The following is a 20,416-nucleotide window of genomic DNA, read 5'->3' as shown; positions in this document are numbered from 1 at the left end:
GAAAGTCTCAATGTTATACGTTCAAATCAACATCTCTCCTCTGAAAAAGCAGATCGGCAGGTTGGTTGGTTGGTGGCGGTGTTTTGTTTGTTTAAGAACTCCCCAATTCTAATTGTATTCAACCCTCCTCACCTGTCAGGTGGGGATTTTCTCACTAGGCTGTGAACCCCTCGTGGGTAGGTGCTGTCTATGCATCTCTAGCAAACAGAGCCTAGTAAAGCATCTGGAATGAATGAACCCATCCATCGATCAGCAACTACTCGCCCCATCTTGCAAGTGAGTAAGCCGAAGCCCAAAGGGAAAAAGGGAGTAAGGGTCGCACAGGCTAGCGACAGCTCCAGTACCAGAACCCAGGCCAGCTGACTCCCAGCGTGACAACCGGGACCCCGCCATCCCCCCGCCCGCACCCGCCGCCCGGACCCCCGGCCCAGGCGGGCTCCCGCGGCTGCGCCCCCACGCCCCGGAACCTCCGGCCCGGCCCCGTCCCAGCGCCCCGGGCTCCGCTCCCCTCCCGGGCCCCGCGCCGCTCACCCGGGCCGCTCCCGCTCCGCGCCCTGCCTTCCTGTGTGCTCCCTCAAGCTTCCCCCGCGCTTTTAAGGGAAACCGCGCCTCCGCCCTCGGGTTCCGCTGCGCCTTCCCGACGCGCCCGGACCGTGCGGCGTGCGGGGGCCGCAGCCTGGGGGCCGCCTTCGTTTCTGCTTCGCTCGTTTTTTCGTCCGTTCGTCCCTTCACCCCTCCGTTTGTCGCTCCACAGTATTTTATGGGAAGCCTACCAAGGCAACGCTGTTTTGGGACCTGGTACTAAATCGGAAAATAAACGAATAGGGTAAATTGAGATCAGAAGTACGAAAAAGAAAAAAAAAAAAAAAAAAAAAAGAACCCGAAATGCGTGGAATCAAGAGAGTGAGGAGGAGGCAGTCTCAGCCCTTCCCAGTAAGGGGCAACCGATCTGAAGGAGAGGGAGCAGGTCCCCAAGGATCTGGAGGAAGGGAGAGCCTGGGGGAGGGAGCAGCCGGTGCAAAAGCTCTAAGGCCTGAGGCAGTTTGGCAGGTGGCGGTCAGGGCAGGCGAGGAGGCAAAGGAGTAAGCTGGGGAGGTGGGCCCAACAGGCCGTGGTGGTAAGGAGTTTGGACGTTATACCGCCGTATGGGACGTCACCTGGCCTGGGTTCTGTGCCAGAGCTGTCGCTACCCTGTGTGACCCTTACTCAATTTTTCCCTTTGGGTTTTGGCTTACTCATTTGCAAAATGGGGCAAATAGTTCCTGATCGATTGGTGGATTGGTTGTCTCATTCATTCCAGGTGCTTTACTAGGTTCTGTTGGCTAGATATGCATAGACAGCACCTACCCATGAGGAGTTCAGCCAGAGGGGCGATGTGACGTGGCTTACGTTTTAAACATCTCTCCGCCACCACGTATTGAGTAAATTCCAGAGAGCAAGAGAGCTAGAGAAGCCAGGGCCAATGCTGACCACCAGATGGCAGTTTTAATTCTGTCCTCTTCCCACCAGTACCTCCCCTTCCTCACCTCCACCCCCACTTCCAACGTTGGTGTTAGAACCAGTCAATCCAGATTTCTTTCTTACCTTCTTTTCCATCATTCCCTCAACCAACTTTGCTGCGTGTAGACTGGGGATGCACTCATGTACAGCACCCCGCATGGTGCCTGCATTCATAGAGCTTGCATTCTAAATTCCCCATTTGGTACATGCAGACATGCATCCTTCCTATCTTCCCCTGAATGTATATTTTAGGAAAAATGAGAACATCCAGTGAGGTTATGGGGCAGTAAAGCGTTTTCTGCCAGGTTCGAATCCTCGCTGGGCCGCACTAGATAACGTGAACTTGCTAGCCCTTTCTCCTGAGGTTCTGTCTGTATATTAGGGGAGGGAGAAGATCATCCTAAAACATACCTTCTAGCTATAAAATGTGGTGATATTGAAGGCATGGGAGACAGTTATTTTCACTTCTCCTGTCCCAACTATTTAGAATATTTGCATTTGAAAATGAGTTCCTGGGGGCGCCTGGGTGACTCAGTCAGTTGGGCCTCCAACTCTTGATTTCAGCTCAGATCATGATCTTGCGGTTCCTGGGTTGAGGCTCCGCATTGAGCTTGAGATTCTCTCTCTCCCTCTCTCTCTGCCCCTCCCCCCTCTCTCTCTTTCTCTCTCTCTGTAAATAAATAAATAAATAAACTTAAAAAAAAAGAAAGAAAGAAAGAAAAGAAAATGAGTTGCTGAACTGCATCCCTGCAGGCTAGAAAAGTCTGGGTCTAGATGCTGGATGGTCCAATGGGCAGACTAAGCTTTAAGGCTTCAGCAAAACAGTAGTTCCCAAAAATAAAAGAAGTTCTGCATGGATGAAATTACCATAATTTTCCAATCAGAAAATCGAGAAAGAAGTTCTTTCTTAAAACTTAGGAAAACTTGATTTTAGTTGAGCGGGAGCCATGTCCTGTTGGAAAGATCAGGCATCACAAGGCAGATGCCCAGAGTGCCAGTGAAGAAGGGTGGGCTGGCCGGTCTCTGCGACCTGGGAGAAAGCCACACCCCAGAAGAGAGGCAGCCGCTCCCTAGGAGGGCGAACACAGACATACACAGCATAGCAGGCCTCACTCAGGACCATCTCTAATTGAAAAGTGCTCATCAGGCCATGGGGGGGGGGGGTGGTATTTGTGAGTTTACATTCTTCCTTTAATAGGCAGGCTTTAATTCACTGTGGCCAGCATGGTGGCAAATGGGGACGTCAATGTCACTCTGTTGTGTTCCCAGCAGAGAAATCTGGAAACAACTCCCAGGCTTCTATATGGATTATGAAACTAGAAAAGATGAGACATCTCCACAGAATACAAACCTCAGAATTCCATGTGCAGAAGAGGAATGTGGTGGGGGTGGGAGGGGCATGGCAGGTCTCTGAAAGACATTTTGTGTTCCCTCCTTAAATTGCACGCTTGTATAGATAGAAACAGTGGGTCCTATGACTCAGATATGTCACCTGCAAATGGGAAATATCTGCATCAAAATAGGACTAAGTCAGAAATTAGTCAGAAATTCATCTTCAAGGAGTTAACGGGACCCATTATATGACACGTATTTACTGACATTTTAATGCGTTGTTGTAATACCCCATTTAGTTTTGAAGTTATATAACTCATACTATTAATATTTTCCCCGTAGTAAGTACCTTTTTTTGGCTACCATTGGCCCGTTGGTTAAGCTAACTATTGTCCCCTCAGACTGCTTCCAGAGGGACACAGTTATAAATTAAGGAGTGTCCATGCTTTATAAAACTTAACCTCCCACCCTAGGAGGGATTATAGGGAAAGCCACATCTTAAAACATGTAGCTTGCACATGCGTAAGGACACAAATGACGCTAAAACATGGAAACTTCCCAAATGCTCTTTTCAGGCATCATTACCAGCATTGAGTGTTGGACATAGAGATGTATCACCTGCTGCCCCAGCTGCTGGGGGTAGTTTGGGCAGACAGCCCTCAGCTGTCGGCCCCTTCAGGGACAGCCTCCAATGCAGTGAGCCTTCTTAACCAAGGTCACGCCTTTCTGCGGATGGCCCACATGCAGTGACTGATCTAGGAGGGAATTCAAAAGCTTGGTCATTTGGCCCAAAGTAAAACACCTCTGAGAGCCCCACAGCTCCTCACGGGGTCAGCTGAGGCTGTCCGGATACATCACAGCTCTTCTCCCTCTGCCCAATCTTGTGTTCTTCTCTCCCTTCTTCAAAAGCATTAGTGCTGAATGAGAAACACTGTGGTAGAGAGAATAATGACCCCCTAAAGATGCCCTTAACCCCTGGAACCTATTGTTCCTTTGCACGGCTGGTTAAGTTAGGGCTCCTGAGTTGGGAAGAGTAGCCTGAATCATCCAGGTGGTTCCGATGTAATCACAAAGGTAAGGGTCACTATAAGAAGGAGACCAGAAATCAGAGAGAAAGGGGCAGTAAATGTGAAAATGGTAAATAATTTATAAGTTAAAGATAATATTCGAGAAATCTGGGTGAAGAATATACTGCCAGGAGGTGGTCTGCATAGTTTAAGACACATACAGTGATTCATCCTCCAGCACCAGCGATTGGATTAAAAATTGAGCACGTAGGGGTGCCTGGGTGGCTCGGTCAGTTGAGCGTCCGACTTTGGCTCAGGTCATGGTCTCATGGTCCACGAGTTCGAGCCCCACATCTGGCTCTGTGCCGACAGCTCAGAGCCTGAAGCCTGCTTCTGATTCTGTGTCTCCCTGTCTCTCTGACCCTCCCCCGTTCATGCGCTGTCTCTCCCTGTCTCAAAAATAAATAAACATTAAAAAAAAAATTGAGTGTGTAGCTCAATTTAGACCAAAGAGTCTTAAAGATGAGTCCACTGAGAGACCTCAGGAAAGGTTCATTCTCCTTAAAGGGTGAGATTTAAAAAAGCGACAGCAATGGGCCTTAAAACTGTTATGCTCATGCTTGGTGAAATAAACCGGTCACAAAGACTGCATATTATGTGATTCTGTTTACACGAAACATCCAGAATTAGCAAGTACACCGAGATGGCAAGCAGAGCAGAGGCTGCCCAGGGCTGGGTTCCGGGCTGGTTGGGGGGGAAATGGAAAATGGTTGCTAATGGATATGAGATTTCCTTTGGGAAGTAATGAAATGTGCTATGGTTGGCTGTGGTGATAGCTGCATACGTGTAGGAATACAAAGGGGGACATTGCATGGTATAGGAGTCGCATCCCAATACGGCTGAGATGAAAATTGCAGAGATGGTCCCGCCTTTTCCCTCCGATGGGATCATCTGTGTACATGATACCTGAAACTGCTGAGGGAGAGAAGCGAAACAGACTCTATTTTAGAAAGGCTCTGTCTCTGCTGTTTTTCTGCTGGGCCCCATTTACTCATGTTCTATATTTTGCCTCTGAATAAACCAAAGAAGCTATGTTCCCACTTCAAAGGAGAAACAAGAAAGCTAATCACGCTCTGAGTTTTGGCCCAGGCCCCCCCCCACACCTGATAACACGTAAGAAGAGAGGCAGATCCCGAACACGTTCCAGGACGTTAGCTTCAAACAAAGCTTGGCCGACTCGGGCCTAGATACCCCCCACCCCCCCTTCGGTAATTTGTGACACCTGTTATTCACCTGGCATCTGCCTCTAATCAGACCCTGCCCTGGATTCCTAAAGGAACACGTACCCCAGACCCCTCTCCAATCTAAACCCCTGACCCCAAGTGGCAATGAGCCTCCTTCTCCTCCCCTTTCTGAGTCTCCCAGACACTCTGCCTGCTCCTCTTCACTTATAACTCACACTGTTCAGTAAACTCAGTTATCACTTTCTCCAACTGGTGTTTGATTTCTCTCCCGAGTGAATCCAAGGACCATCTTGGCTGCTCCTGCAGGACACTCCTCTGGGTCCTCAAACCCAGCCTGCCTGCGTCACAGCCACAACCACTGTTCAGCCACGAAGGGAACCAGTTTGGGCCAATGCTAACTCACAGGGGACAGGAGGGGAAAGGCAGAAAGAACCTGGGTTGTTGATAACATCATGGAGCCAAATGGTTGTCCTGTGCCTGGAGCTTGCTCAAAGGCTGGATGTCCTATTGCGTGAAATAATAAATCTCCTTATTGCATAAGCTGGTTAGAGTCAGGGTTTTCTGTCTCTTGAAGCCAAGAGCACTGAACTGATAAACTGCAAGCCACAGGCTATTGGTGGGTAGAAGACATGGTAAGGACAATGCTTGTAAAAAGATGATAAGTTTTTATGAGGAATATGGGTGAAAGTAGATGGCAGATACCATTGATATCGATGAGATGCTTCAACGTTTATTGTTCCTAAAATCATTCTCCAGCCATCCCCCTGGCCCCTGGGCCTGTGCCACGCTCGCTGTCTACAGATCCACTAACAATAAAAGACAGAGGTTCGAACAACCTGAGATAGTGCTAATCATCACAAACAGCCTTCTGTGTAGCATCTCGGATGAAATCTGCCTGTGGGAACAGGTGCCCCCTATTCTGATAGGAGTTAGAACTTCTACCGTGGAAAACTATGTATGAATTCTTTTGACATTCATTCTTGGTTTACTTACTTTATGCATACAGATTCTTCTTTAGACTGCTTAGTTTCCCCTAAGAAAAAGTATAAAATGGTGTTCTTGTGGTATTTATGCTTAAAATCTCTTCCTTATTGTGACCTTTAATATCCACTGCATCTACTACTGCCAGATTGGAAACATGTAAATGAGGCCTTTTAAGAAACCAGCAGATTCCTAGGAGAGAGAATATCTTCCACAATGTAACATGGGATTTTATCAGACCCTCTGTAATGCCCATTCTCCCCCATGCTCTGTATGGGCCTGCCTTTTTCTGAACAGGACTTCTCTTATTAATGTGTCTCCTTGTCATCCTTTGCCACCTACTCCTCCTGGCGACATCTAGCTCTGGCTGACACTTTCTAGCTGCCTGTTTAATATGGGAGCGAAAAACGACAAAGGTGGGGTCCTCATTGATTGCATCAAACAAGGTCTCCAATTTTGTTTTGCAAAACCCAGTCTCCCAGGGTAATTCAATTCTAAGTATTCTGGAACAAGAGGGGGGTGATTCCATCAATAATGAATCTCGAGTAAATTTTTTAAGACTTTGTTTTTTAGAGCAGTTTTAGGTTTATAACAAAATTCAGAGGAAGGTACAGAGATTTTTCTATACATGTCCCTACGCCTACACTTGCACAGCCTCCTACATTATCAACTTCTCTCACCAGAGTGGCACATTTGTTACAACTGATGAATCTATATTGACACATCATAATCAGCCAAAGTCCATGGTTTACCCTACCGTTAACTCTTGGTGCTGTACATCTCATGGATTTAAAGAAAGCATAATGACATATATCCATCATTATAATATCGTACAGAGTAATTTTCCATGCCCTAAAAATCCTCTGTGTTCTGTCTCTTTACCTTTCCCCACCCCCACCCTGGCAACCACTGACTTTTTGTTTTTGTTTTTTTAATTTTTTTAACACTTATTTATTTTTGAGACAGAGAGAGACAGAGCATGAATGGGGGAGGGTCAGAGAGAGAGGGAGACACAGATTCTGGAACAGGCTCCAGGCTCTGAGCTGTCAGCACAGAGCCTGACGTGGGGCTCAAACTCTCGGACCGCAAGATCATGACCTGAGCCGAAGTTGGACGCTTAACCGACTGAGCCACCCCAGGCGTCCCTGATTTTTTTTTTGTATCAATAGTTTTACCTTTACCAGAATCTCATATAATTGGAGTCATACATTATGCAACCTTTTCAAATAGGCTTCTTTCACTTTGTAATAAGCATTTAAATTTCCTTCATGTCTTTTCATGGCCTGATAGCTCATTTCTTTTTAGCACCAAATAACACTTCATTAGATGGACGACAGTTTATTTATCTATTCACCTACCAAGGGACACCTTGGTTGCTTCTGAGTTAAGGCAATTATGAGTAAGTCTGCCATAAACGTATGTGTGGAGGTTTTGTGTAGACATGTCTTCAACTTCTTTGGATGGATACCAAGAAGCATGATGGCTGGCTCATATGATAAGCGTTTGTTTAGTTTTGTACAAAGCCACCGAACTGTCTTCCAGAGTGGGCGCACCATGTTGCATTTCCACCAGCGATGAATGAGAGTTCCTGTTGCTCCACACCGTCACCAGCATTTGGCGGTGTCCAGTGTTCCAGATTTGGGACATGTGAATAGGTGTGTGGTAGTATCTCGTTTTCATTCGCATTTCCCGGATGATACGTGATGTGGAACATCTTTTCACATGCTCGTTTGCCGTCTGTATATTTTTTTTGTTGAGGGGTCTGTAAAGGTTTTTGGCCTATTTTAAAAATCGAGTTGTTTTCTTATTGTTGAGTCTTAAGAGTTCATTGCATATTTTGAATAGTTGTCCGTTACCAGATGTGTCTTTTACAAATGTCTTCTCCCGGTTTGTGGCTTATTTTTTTTTTAAGTTCATTTTATTTTATTTTGGGAGAGATAGAGAGCATGAACTGGGGGAGGGGTGCAGAGAGAGAGAGAGAGAGAGAGAGAGAGAGAGAAAGAGAGAGAATCCCAAGCAGGCTCTGTGCTACCAGTGCAGAGCCCGATTCGGCGCTCAAATTCATGACTATGAGATCATGACCTAAGCTGAAATCAAGAGTCAGATGCTTAACCAGCTGAGCCACCCAGACACCTCTGTGGCTTGTCTTCTAATTCTCTTGATATTGCCTCTTGCACAAAATAATTTTTTCATTTTAATAAAGGCCAGCTTATCAGTTTTTTTCTTTCAGGGATCATGTTTAGTGTTGTATCTGAAAAAGCATCACCACACCCAAGGTCATCTAGGTTTTCTCCTATCTTCTAGGAGTTTTATAGATTTGTACCTTACACTTAGGTCTATGATCCAAAAGTTTGAAGTAACTTTTGTGAAGAGTACAAGGTCTGTGTTTAGATTCAGTTTTGTTTTTGTTTTTTGGTTTTTGGTTTTTGGTTTTTTTTTTGCATGTAGATGTCCCGTTTTTCCAGCTCCATTTGTTGAAGCGCCTATCTTTGCTTCAATATACTGCCCTTGCTCTTTTCCAAAGATCAGTTCATTATATTTATGTGGCTCTATTTCTGGGCTCTCTATTTTGTTCCACTTGTCTATCTATTTTTTCATCAATACCACAATGCCTTGATTACTGTAGCTTGATAGTAAGTCTTGAAGTTGGGTAGCATCTGTCCTCCAACTTTGTTCTTCTCCTTCAATGTTGTGTTGTCTATTTGGGGGTCATTAGCCTCTCTATATAAACTTTAGGGGGAGTTTGTCAATATCCATAAGCTGACTTGCTGGGACTTTGATTGGGATCATAATGACTCTATGGACAAAATAAAAGGAACTGACATCTTGACAATATTGAGTCTTCCTATCCATGAACATGAACTATCCCTCCATTTATTTAATTCTTCTTTTATTTCATTTACCAGAGAATCAAAATATAAAAGAGAGTTAACAGGCATGGAAGAGAGCATGAGAAGATCCCACCACCATCTAGTGGTATCTCCAGAAGGAAAGAATAGAGAATAAGAAGCAGTATTCAAAAATACTGGCAGATATTCCATACTGAACCTGCAGAACACTAAAAGCAAAACCATAAAAGCGGCCTTAGGAAGAGGAAGGCAAAGGAATTAACTGAAAATGTATAAATATATGTGGGAAAGGAAACATAGGTGGGGGTTTCAGTTCTTGTTCTGCCACTAGTCTCTGACCTGTAACAGTGACTATAACCTGCCCCTCCACTACCCATTCCATACTTCCTCACCTTACGCCAGGTTGTAGCCGGCTAAAATTTGAGGTAGGAGATCAAATCTTCATTCTCAGGGGACTGAGTTTGAGGTCATGCCTGGACAGAAACACAGTAGTCCCTCATGAACATTTGCCCTTAGACTTGGCAAAATAAAGAAGTGCCCGGTGATCCCCTGGGTTTCATGCATATAACTCCCTGCTTTCATTGTATAGCGACAACTTCATTTGCCCTTAAAAATTGGGTAAAAGTCCCTCACTGGGAGAGCCAGATCTTTTGCTTAAGGTCCCTGATGACTCTTTTCTGTCTTCACTTTATGCAGGTTTGGTTACAAGCTGAGTCAGTAGGACTGAGCCAACTCAACAAAGAATGCAAGATCTGGCCTCAGGTGTAGATTCTGTTAGTTGAGCTCCAGACCCTAGTTATTTCCCTAGTAAAGATACTCCCTTTGTCACATACTAGACCAAATGTTCCTGTCTTTCTCCCAATTTCCCTGGAAATATGGAAACTAGCAGGGACAGGATTTCATTACTGGAAGACTTTCCATGGCATTTCCAGCTGTGCCTAATTTAAGCACATCTCAATATGGAATAATGAGAGTTTGCAGGATCAATTATACACATTCTCCTTCTTCTCCTTCTCCTTCTCCTCCTCTTCTCTTACTGCTGCTGTTTTTCTCTTTAACCCTCCTTTACACCTTCAATACTATTTATATGTGACAGTGTGTGTTTGCCCGTGTGTGTACATGTGTATGCATGGCCATCCACACCCTTCACACATTGCCAGCTATCTTAGCCTACAATCTATGAATGCAGAGGCTGAAAGCTATAATGTATTGTTATTTTTTAAGACATGCAATCCCAGGGAGGAGCAAAAGAAGGAGGAACAAAGAGGTGAGGCAGCAAAAGTGGTCTCCCAAATGAGGATGTGTTATCAAGCTGGCCACCTGTAAGTGTGAACCATTGCTTCATCCGAGGGGACTGTCCTCCGAATACCCACATCAACTAAGTCTCAGAACTATTCCTGGAAGGAGAAGTAGGGGAAGGATCTATTCACCAGCTCTTGTCTTCAAGTGCAGGCATGGGTGCTGAGCAGGATCTCACAGCAGTATCAAGAAGGATGCCAGGGATACAAGACAAGCGCCCTGAGCCACACACTCAAGATGGGTGTGATCTGGCTGTGCCCCTCCAAAGTCAGAGCACATGCAAATCTGGTTGCCACAGTGACAGCTGGAACAAGAGACGGGTCCTTAGACATGAACTGACGCGTGGGATGTGTCAGATACACTGACTTAAAAGCATAACCCTGATTTTTGCCTGTGTGCCCAGTGACCTCATGAGATATAATACCCAGTTGGTAGTCTAAGCTTCAAGTACAGTAAAAATATTGTTCTCTTGGTACCAGCATTTCTATTTTAGACATTAAGCTTTTCATACAATGGGGACAGGGAGTAAACATTTTAGAAGGAGGTCACTGGGCATTCATGAGATGTGCTACTCCCAATTCTACTACTTGATTCCCTGGCTTACGTATTCTAGTTAAAGGAAGAATAACATCATATATTGTGCTGGTTCAAAGAATATTCTCTATCTTTCCGGCAACAATCCTTATTGAAAGTGCTTACTTAACCAGCTGGAGGCACAAGTGAATTTTAATAGACTATTCCACTATTCTGTGAGACCAGCTGCTTCTGGGGGTTGGGTACGTGATAAGACCAGCGATTCTAATGGGCTACAGCCCATTATCTAACTTGGACTCCTTGGTTAGAAGCAATGTTGTACAAGATACCATGGCCATTTTTAAGGCCTCTGATAAGTCCTCAGACAGTGGTTCTGGCATGGCATGGCAGGCGGAGAAAATAAAAGCCAATCTGTGCATCCTTCACGGTGTCTTGCTGTGAGCTCCATTCGACATCCTGATCTGCTCCTAGATTCCAGGGGTATTAAATCTGCTAGGTCTTAAGGGCTGAAGGACAAAGTTGATGTACCAGATGAGCAAAGGAGCCTTCTCATGCTCTGAACCCACTCAAATCTGATAGCTTTTCTTCATCTGTGAAATGGGCCACTGCAGGAAACAAAATCTCATATTTGTTGCCTCAAGAATATATGCCTTCTTGTGGTAGAGGATACAGTGCCCAGCACCCTTCCTTCACTATGATGGCATTAATGGAGTGGGCCAGCCAATATGATGTCTTTGGGGTACAGTAGCAGGGAAAGTCTCTTGCCCTCTGTCATTTCATAGTCCCAGGATCACATAGATCACAATATTTTTTAAATCCTTTTTAATTAATGTATGATACTGCAACATTTGGATACATCCCTTCGTTGTTAAAAGGTAGGGCTTTGAGATTTTAACTAAAAAACAAGATCTTTGAAGTCTTTTATGGTTACATTCCTAGGGTTAATTTTAAAAACTGGAATCAGAGGAAATATATTTGAGGTTCTAGATGCATATTCCCAAACTGTTTTATTAAAAACTTATAACCATTTTCCATTCCCATTATCTATATGGGATAGCACCTTCACCATCATTAATTTTTCTCCCAATTTCTATTTATTTAATTGTTAGGAAAATGCCATTTAATTTTTTTGCAATTTATATTTTTTATTATGAGTTAAAATGCTTTTTATGTCCATCTAGCCATTTTCATTTTCTCTTCCATAAAATATTTGCTATGTCTTTTACTTGCATTTTTATTATATTTTCCCAACTTGCCTCCTACACTTATTTTTCTTTTTAAAATTCTCTAACTTTATGACCAAAGTATCACATTTTAGAAAGACAATATTATAGTAACTGGATTCTACTGATAGTTTGATGCCTTTCTCATCAATTTGATACATGCTCTTTATAGATTTAGGACAGTAATCCTTTGATTTGTTTGTTGCTAATATTTTCCTGGTTTATTTGCCTTTGTACTTGGCTTGTGATACATTCTATGTGAAAAACAAAACAAAAACCTTGAATTGTATGTAGATGAATCTTTAAAAAAATTTTTTTTACTGTTTATTTATTTTTGAGAGAGGGGGAGACACAGCATGAGCAGGGGAGGGGCAGAGAGAGAGGGAGACACAGAAACAGAAGCAAGTTCCAGGCTCTGAGCTGTCGGCACAGAGCCAGACATGAGGCTTGAACTCAGACCGTGAGATCATGACCTGAGCCAAAGTCGGATGCTAAACTGACTGAGCCACCCAGGTGCCCCCAAGTTTAATTAAGTAATCTCTATGCCCAACGTGGGGCTTGAACTCACAACACCAAGATCAAGAATTGCATGTTCTACCAACTGAGCCAGCCAGGTGCCTTGTAGGTGGATGAATCTTAATCATACTCTTGGAGAACCCTCTAATGATTAGAAATTCACATATCTATTTTTCTGTGGTTTCATTTTCTTATAAAATGAAAAAAAATCACCCATGACTATGTTTCTGTATCAAAATGTACCAAAATCTTTCCAACTTCAAGGTCTTCACTGAGGCCCCTGATCACCTTGCTCCCACTCATTCTCCTCCCCACAACCTGTTCACCCAACAGACTCCTCCTGCATCATCCATCTAAATCAGGTTCCTACTGCTACACTTAACCAAAGCTCCCGTGTCCTTTGTGGAATTCATAATAACCTGCATTTACATATTCCGTTGTGTGGTTATTTAACGCCTGACCCCTCTTCCCACCACAGTGTTCTAAATTCTGTAAAGGCAGTGACAACATTATTCTTTTTCCTTCAGAGTAGCCACATCCTAATATATATATAATGCCAGGTACTATATATGTATATGTGTATATATATATATATATATATATGTACACATATATATACACACACTGTATATATATAGTATATACTATATATTTCTATGTATATATTATATAATATAATAATATTAACATATAATATAATAATATATAATATAATAATAATATAATATATAATAATATATATAGGAATATATATATATATAGAAAGAGAGAGAGAGAGAATTTAAAATAATTATTAAAGTTTAAGTGAACCACGAACTTCCTCCACTCTCTGCCCTCCCACATACTAAGTTACACACATATTTACTCGAACAATACCACACAGCACCTTCCTCCACTGTACGTCTGGGAGAGAATGTTCCCTCCTCTCACCCAAGGCTAATGCATCCACCTGTGTTTTGTACAGCACCCCCTTCTTCCTCTCTGAGAAATCGGCCTCACCAGTAATCTTCTCCCTGAAGTATTCTCTCCCTCCATCTCCACTGTCCTTCCCTCTTAGCATATAACACCTACTCAAAAACCATCCACTTCAACACACAAATATACCAAAACCTGTCCCTTCTGATCTTTCATTCCCTGCCACAATTTTAAAAATCAATTTTATTACCATACGATTTACATATGACAAAATGCACCCATTCTAAGTGTACAAATTGGTGACTTTTGATGACTGTATATGTTCCTAGAGTGGCCACAATGGAAATACAGAACATTTCCATCACTGCTCTAGTGTCTTTCTGCCCTTCCTGGCCAACTTTCTCATGCCCTCAATTGGCCCCAGCACCAAGCCGCCATGACTCTGCTTTCTGCCACTGTACATTACATCTCTCTCTTTCAGAGTTTCATATAAATGGAATCACACTGTAGTTGCCTTTTGTCCCTGACTTCTTTCTCTCAACGTAGTGTCTAAGATGCATCCATGTTGTTGGGTGTATGAGTAGTTTGCTCTTCTTACTGCCAGTGGTAGCCTACTCTCAGGGTCTATTGCAATTTGTTTATCCACTCACCCATTGATGGATGTTTAGGTTGTTTTAAGGTTTAGGGTATTATAAATCAAGCTACAGTTAACATTTGTATACAAGTCTTTGTGTGAACATATGCTTATGTCTTCACCACTTTAGGGTAAATACATAGAAATGTAATGGCTGGGTTATATGATTAAGCGTATTTTTAACTTTTTAATCAACTACCAAACTATTTTCCGAAGTGGTTGTACCATTTCACATTCCCACCAGCACTTTATGAGAGGTCCAGTGGCTCCAAATCCTCACCAACACTTGGTATGTCAGTTTCTAAATTGGAGGAATCCTAATGGGTCTAATTGTCTATTATATACCTTCTTGGGTTGAGCATCTATTCAAATATTTTGCCATTTTGAAAACTTAGGTGATAGGTCTTAATTGAATTTTGAGTTATTTACATACTTTAGATACAAGTCCTTTTTCAGGTATTTTTTATAAATATTTTCTCCCAGTCTGTGATGTGCCTTTTCATTTTCATAACAGAGTCTTTTGAAGAGCAAAAGATTTAGATTTTGGTGAAATACAATTTATTTTTTTCTTTTATGGTTCAAACTTATGTGACCTATTTAAGAAATTTTTTGCTTAACCCAAGATCATTAAGATTTTCTCCCATATTTCTTTTAGGAAGTTCTATAGTTTTCCTTTATATTTAGGTCTATGATCTATTTTAAGTTAATTTTTTGTGAGTGGTATGATGTAAGGGTTGAGGTTTCTTTTTTACATATGATTATATAGTTGTTTCGGCATTATTTTTCAAAATACTATCTTTTCTACCACTAAAATACTTTGCAAATCATTTGACCACAGATACATGGATCTATTTATGGACTTTTTATTCTGTTTTGTTGGTCTATGTGTTTAACCTTATGCCAATACTATCTTGATTAATAAGGCTTTGTAGGAAGTCTTGAAATTAGATAGTGTAAATGTTCCAATTTTGTTCTTCTTTTCCAAAATACTCTGGCTATTCTAGGTTTTTTGAATTTCTATATGGAGCTTAAAATCATTCTGTCGATTTCTACCCAAAAAAAGTCTACTGTGATTGTGATGGAGAGCAGACAAACTTTTTACAATATTATTTCAATCCATGAACATAGTATTTCTCTCCATTTATTTAGGCATCTTTAATTTATCTCAGTAATGTTTCTTAGGTTTTAAGTGTACATGTCTTATACATATTTTATTTAATACATCTATGTGTTTCATGTTTTTAGTATTATTGTAAATTGTACTGTTTAAATTCTAATATCCAATTATTTGTTTCTAGAATGTAGCAATACAGTTTGGATCCTGTAACTTTGCTAAACTCCACTATTAATTATGGTATTTTTTTTTGTAGAGGCCTAAGGATTTTCTATGTATACAATCAAGTCAGTTATCAATAAAGACAGCTTTACTTCCTTTTTATCTGAATGTGCTGTATTTCTTTTTATTTTCTTATTTTACTAATTAATTAATAAGGTGATATTAAATAGGATTGGTGAGAGTGGGCATTCTTGTCTAATTCTTGATCTAAGGAGAAAAGCATTCAAAATTCCACCATTAAGAATGATCATAGGGCACCTGGCTGGCTCAGTCAGTAAAGCATGTGACCTTTGATCTTGGGGCTGTTGGGTTTGAGCCCCATGTTGTGGGTAGACTTTACTTAAAAAGAAAAAGGTTTAAAAAAGAAAGAAATGATCGTAGCTGTAAGTTGATCATAGATGGCCTTCATCACTTCAAAGACATTCTCTGCATTTCCTAGTTTTATGAGAGTTTTTGTCATGAATAGTTGTTGCATTTTTTAAAATGCTTTTTCTGCATCTATTTATCTGTGCCTCTAGATTTAGGACTGGGATGAGAGTCCCAGTTTGGACAGCACTGAATCTACTGCAGACACTGAATGACATGGGAAAATAGAACACACAAGTTTAGGGTTAGAGGCAGACAAACTTTGGTACTCTTTCCCCCAAATCTCTCCAAAGCTAACTGAAGTTTTCCAGTTAGAGAATTATTTATATCAATTGCAAATACTCCTGAAGCACTAAGGACTGATAATATAATCAATATGAACTTGATCAGATTTTTTTTCCTGACCTTACACTGACAAAACACTGAGGAAATGGGAATAGGTGTCAAAGGTAACTTTGAAACCTAGTGCGTGTGGAGATGAGCAGATTAAGATCGACCACTAGGGTAGCAATACACGAAAAGTTGAGAGATGTCACAAAAAGGAAGTGAGATGATACCATAGCATAGATACATTTTAAATTTTCATGGAGAAGCCTGGAGATGATCACCATGCCGTCGAAGTCCTGCTCTCCTACATTAATTCTTTCTTGAACAAGGACGGTTACAAACAAGAATTTTAAAATAAAATCATCCTCTAAGCTGTTTTGGGCAAGTAGACCCAGTAACTACCTTGAAAGACTGAATCTTCATTCAGTTCACAACTATCTCTCAAGCCCACCTCTCCCCAGTCAGACTGTCCAGCCAGCATTTCTCATGGTGTGTTTATAGAGCACTATTTCAGAGGAAGGTTAATAGTTACACACACACACACACACACACACACACACCCCAAACAACAACAATGCCATAAGCTTGGGGATCACTAGGCCAAACGTGTCTTTATATTAGAATTCAATAGAACCTCTGATATACAAATGAGCATACAAATTTCCAAAGGAATAATACAGCATATGGTGTTTTCTGTATTATTTAAGCTGGGAATAAAACTTCACTTCTTGGCTTCAATTCTGGTGGAGTCAAGTGGTGTGGCAGAGATAGTGCTAGACTTCAAACCAGGAAACTTGGCTCAATGTCTAGGTCCTCTGACTAGTTGCTACGTCACTGGGGGTGCTGTATTAAAATGTCTGAGGGGCGCCTGGGTGGCTCAGTTGGTTAAGTGCTGACTCTTGATTTTGGCTCAGGTTACTGTTCGTGAGTTCAAGCCCTATGTCGGGCTCCGTGCTGAAGGCACAGAACCTGTTTGGGATTCTCTTTCTCTCCCTCCCTCTCTGCCTCTCTCTCTCTCTCTCTCTCTCTCTCTCTCTCTCTCTCAAAATAAATAAATAAGCATTAGAAAAACATGTCTGAGGGGCGCCTCGGTGGCTCAGTCAGTTAAGCATCCGACTTCAGCTCAGGTCACAATCTCAGAGTTCGTGAGTTTGAGCCCCGCGTCAGGCTCTGTGCTGACAGCTCAGAGCCTGGAGCCTGCTTTGGATTCTGTGTCTCCCTCTCTCTCTGCCCCTCCCCTGCTCACGCTCTGTCTCTGTCTCTGTTCTCTCTCTCTCTCTCAAAAATAAACGTTAAAAAATTAAAAAAAAAAACATGTCTGAATCTCTGTTTCTTCATCAATATAAAGATAATCCTCTAACTTACCTATAGGGCTAGTCATAAAGATTAAATTAGTTATTGGATGTGCTATCACCTGCTCAGTATCTCATGCCAAGTACACATGTGGTCTTTCAATTCCAAACTGCATCCTCTTAAAGAAAATACAGATTTAAAAATCCATTGTGAATTGTGTTAATTAGATTTTAAATGTTACATATAGTGATGGACCTAAAATGTTATAACCAATAAAGGGATAAAAGTTGGCATTATATAGAAGGTACTTAATGTATACAACAAATGTAATAAACTGCCATCCACATTATCAAAATTGTCAGGAATTCTAGTTCCTGTGTGAGGGACAGAGTAACCAAAGCCCTTAAGAAAACAGGTTGTGAGTATAAAATAGAATAAAGACTGACCCATTCGTGGGAGAATATCAGAGAAATCGTAGCAAAACAGAAAATATCAAAAGAGAGAGGGCACTTTGAAGCAGCATAGCAAAGGGAAAAGACATTCCACCCAGTCAGGGTTCTTGCCTCATTTACTGGACACTTGACCTTGGGCAGTGAACGGAGACTGACTTGCTTTAATTGTGAAATGGAAACGACACGTCCCCTGTCTGGAGTCAGGGGCTGGATCAGATTCTCTTTCTCCACTTCTTAGTTCTGTATTCTCTTTACACAACTTTAATTTTTGATCTTGGCCCCATTGTCCGAAATTGCTCAGTATTCAAAACAGCAAAATGGTAAGCACAAATACAAGATCCTGCTCCTAATTGTGTATGTAATTGCTGAGATTAAGTCCTGTGACTTAAAATTCTCTGACATTAATTCTAAAGCTCTCAATTTATTCCTTATTTCCACATAGTGTCTTATCTTGAACCTTAAGAGGAAGGCTTTAATCCTCCCAGCTTTAAACCAGGGCAGGAAGCCCTGGTGGGCGCTTTGGTAATGCAGTGAACCCGAAGGGAGCACCACTAGGTGGCGCTGAAGATCCGGCTGTAGAAGGAAAATCGGGATAAACCCCGCACCAGCGTTAATTTCCTCTGGGTCTATTGGCTGGCACGGGGCTGTTATTTCCTTTATTGTCAGGGATCTTGGGGATGTCTTGGCTTGAATCTAATGCAAACAGTCCCTCTGCAGTGCTCAGCAGTTGGTAAAGGGGGTCTTGGGCTTGGCAATAGTATCTCCACGGGTTATTTACAAAATCACTAATGACCAGATCTTTCTGCCTCCTCCCCAGAACCTTCCCTCAGTTCCCAGATCTGGGACCTATTCTGCTTCTTCAGCCATTCATTCATTCATTCATTCAAACACTTATTGCACGCTCTTACATATCAGGCATACAGCTGGGAGTAATGTGGTTTGAGAGATCCGGAACATTAGAATTTTTTTTCTTAGTCGGGCAACAGCACCAAACCCAGGTATGGTGCCTCAGAGTGACTGCTCAGGCCGTGCACTGAGGGGGCCAAGTTGCTGGCAGCTGAGCTGTGTTCCCAGGAGGGAGCAGAGGAGGAAGTATCGTGGTTCTTGCATTTACAACCAGCTCATAACACCTTCCTCCTCCAGCACACTTACCTGTATGAAGGCAGTGTAGCCTCTCTGCCCGACAATCTGTATGTCAAGCTGACCTTAGCACATTCTTTTTCTTATTAATGGAGCTATTGATATTTACTTTAACTCTATTACAATGTAGTCTTGGGTTGTTGTTTTTTTTAACTAAAAAATCTGGGGAAGTGAAAATACTCTGTACGATAGCAGAATGATGGCAATATACCATCATACATTTGTCCAAACCCACACCAAGAGTGAACCCTAATGTAAACTACAGACATTGAGTGATTACAGTGTTATCAATACAGGTTTATCAATCGTAACAAATGTACCATCCTGGTGAGTGGTATCGATAGTGGGGAACGCTCTGCATGTGTCAGGACAGAGAGTATATTGGAAATCTCTACCTTCTCTCAATTTTGTTGCAAACTTAATAAAACTGCTCTAAAAAATAAAACCTTTTTTAAAAAGTCTATCGGGAATTCATTTATCATGGAATAGTATTCAGCAATAAAAAGAAATGAGTTATCCCGCTATCGATGAAAATACATGGAAGAATTTTATATGCATATTACTAAGGGAAACAAGCCAATCTGAAAAGGATACACACTATATGATTCCAACCATACGACATCTGGAAAAGACAAAGCGATGGACACTATAAAAAGATCAATGATTGTCAGGGGTTGGGGGAGAGGGAGGACGAGATGAACACATACAGCAAAAGGGATTTTTAGGGCAGTGCAACCATTCTGTATGATCCTCTAACAGTGGATACATGTCATAACACGTTTGTCGAAGCCCATATAATGTACAATACAAAGAATAAACTCTAATGTCAACCAGAGACTTTAGTTAATAGTTATACATCAATATTGGCATATCAATTGTAACTAATTGATTCAAGAAGTTAACAGGAGGGGGAACTGCAGAGGGAGTAAGGGTTTATGGGAATGTCTTGCACTTTCTATGCAATTTTGCTGTAAACCTAAAACTGCACCCCCAAAATAGTCTATTAATTTTTTAAGTCTGTTTGGAAAGACCTCATATTTATATGACGCTTTGTAATTTTCAGATCAATCCACTTGATTCTCACAAGAGCACTGTAAGATGTAAAGGATTGGTCATGTACCACGTTTGCAGATATATGGACATGGAGGGCAAGGAAATCAAGTGACTTCTCAAGTTCATGAAGCTAATTAAACAGCAAGGCAAGGACTTGACCCCATGTCTTCCTGCTGCAGATCCAGAGCACTTTTCTCTCTATTCTAAGTACTTACAAGCAAGGAAAATGATACCAGGTCCTCTGTACTCTCCAGTGACTTTCTTTCTCCCAGGGTTTTGGAGTCAAACTCAATAGAGATATACACTGTAAATTACAGTTCAAGATTTCGGTCTGTGGCTATTCGATACAATGTAGTACAAGGATTTCACGTGTAAAACAGCAACTTTAACTTTTTTTCCTACCAATTATTTCCTC

The 20,416-nt window shown here is 41.9% G+C and overlaps 1 protein-coding gene and 1 long non-coding RNA gene across 4 annotated transcripts in view; one reads left to right on the top strand and one right to left on the bottom strand.

The window, feature by feature from the left end:
- Window positions 1–610, bottom strand: part of AGK (acylglycerol kinase) — an 81,529-nt gene extending 80,919 nt beyond the window's left edge. For 2 of the 3 annotated variants that reach the window (XM_047834573.1, XM_047834610.1), the window contains exon 1: window positions 532–610. The gene's annotated coding sequence lies outside the window, so the exon portion shown is untranslated. Of the gene's footprint in view, window positions 1–132; window positions 371–531 lie in introns of those variants that run through there. The other variant, XM_047834583.1, reaches the window with a different exon arrangement.
- LOC125152536 (uncharacterized) lies at window positions 7–20,262 on the top strand. Its single transcript, XR_007147243.1, has 3 exons — window positions 7–60; window positions 140–276; window positions 20,012–20,262. It is a non-coding gene; the product is annotated as an uncharacterized LOC125152536 (long non-coding RNA).
- The last annotated feature ends 154 nt before the right edge of the window (window positions 20,263–20,416 follow it).

This window comes from Prionailurus viverrinus, chromosome A2 (genome assembly GCF_022837055.1).
Source record: "Prionailurus viverrinus isolate Anna chromosome A2, UM_Priviv_1.0, whole genome shotgun sequence".
NCBI lineage: Eukaryota > Metazoa > Chordata > Mammalia > Carnivora > Felidae > Prionailurus > Prionailurus viverrinus.
This window is presented reverse-complemented; position numbering and strand designations above follow the sequence as displayed.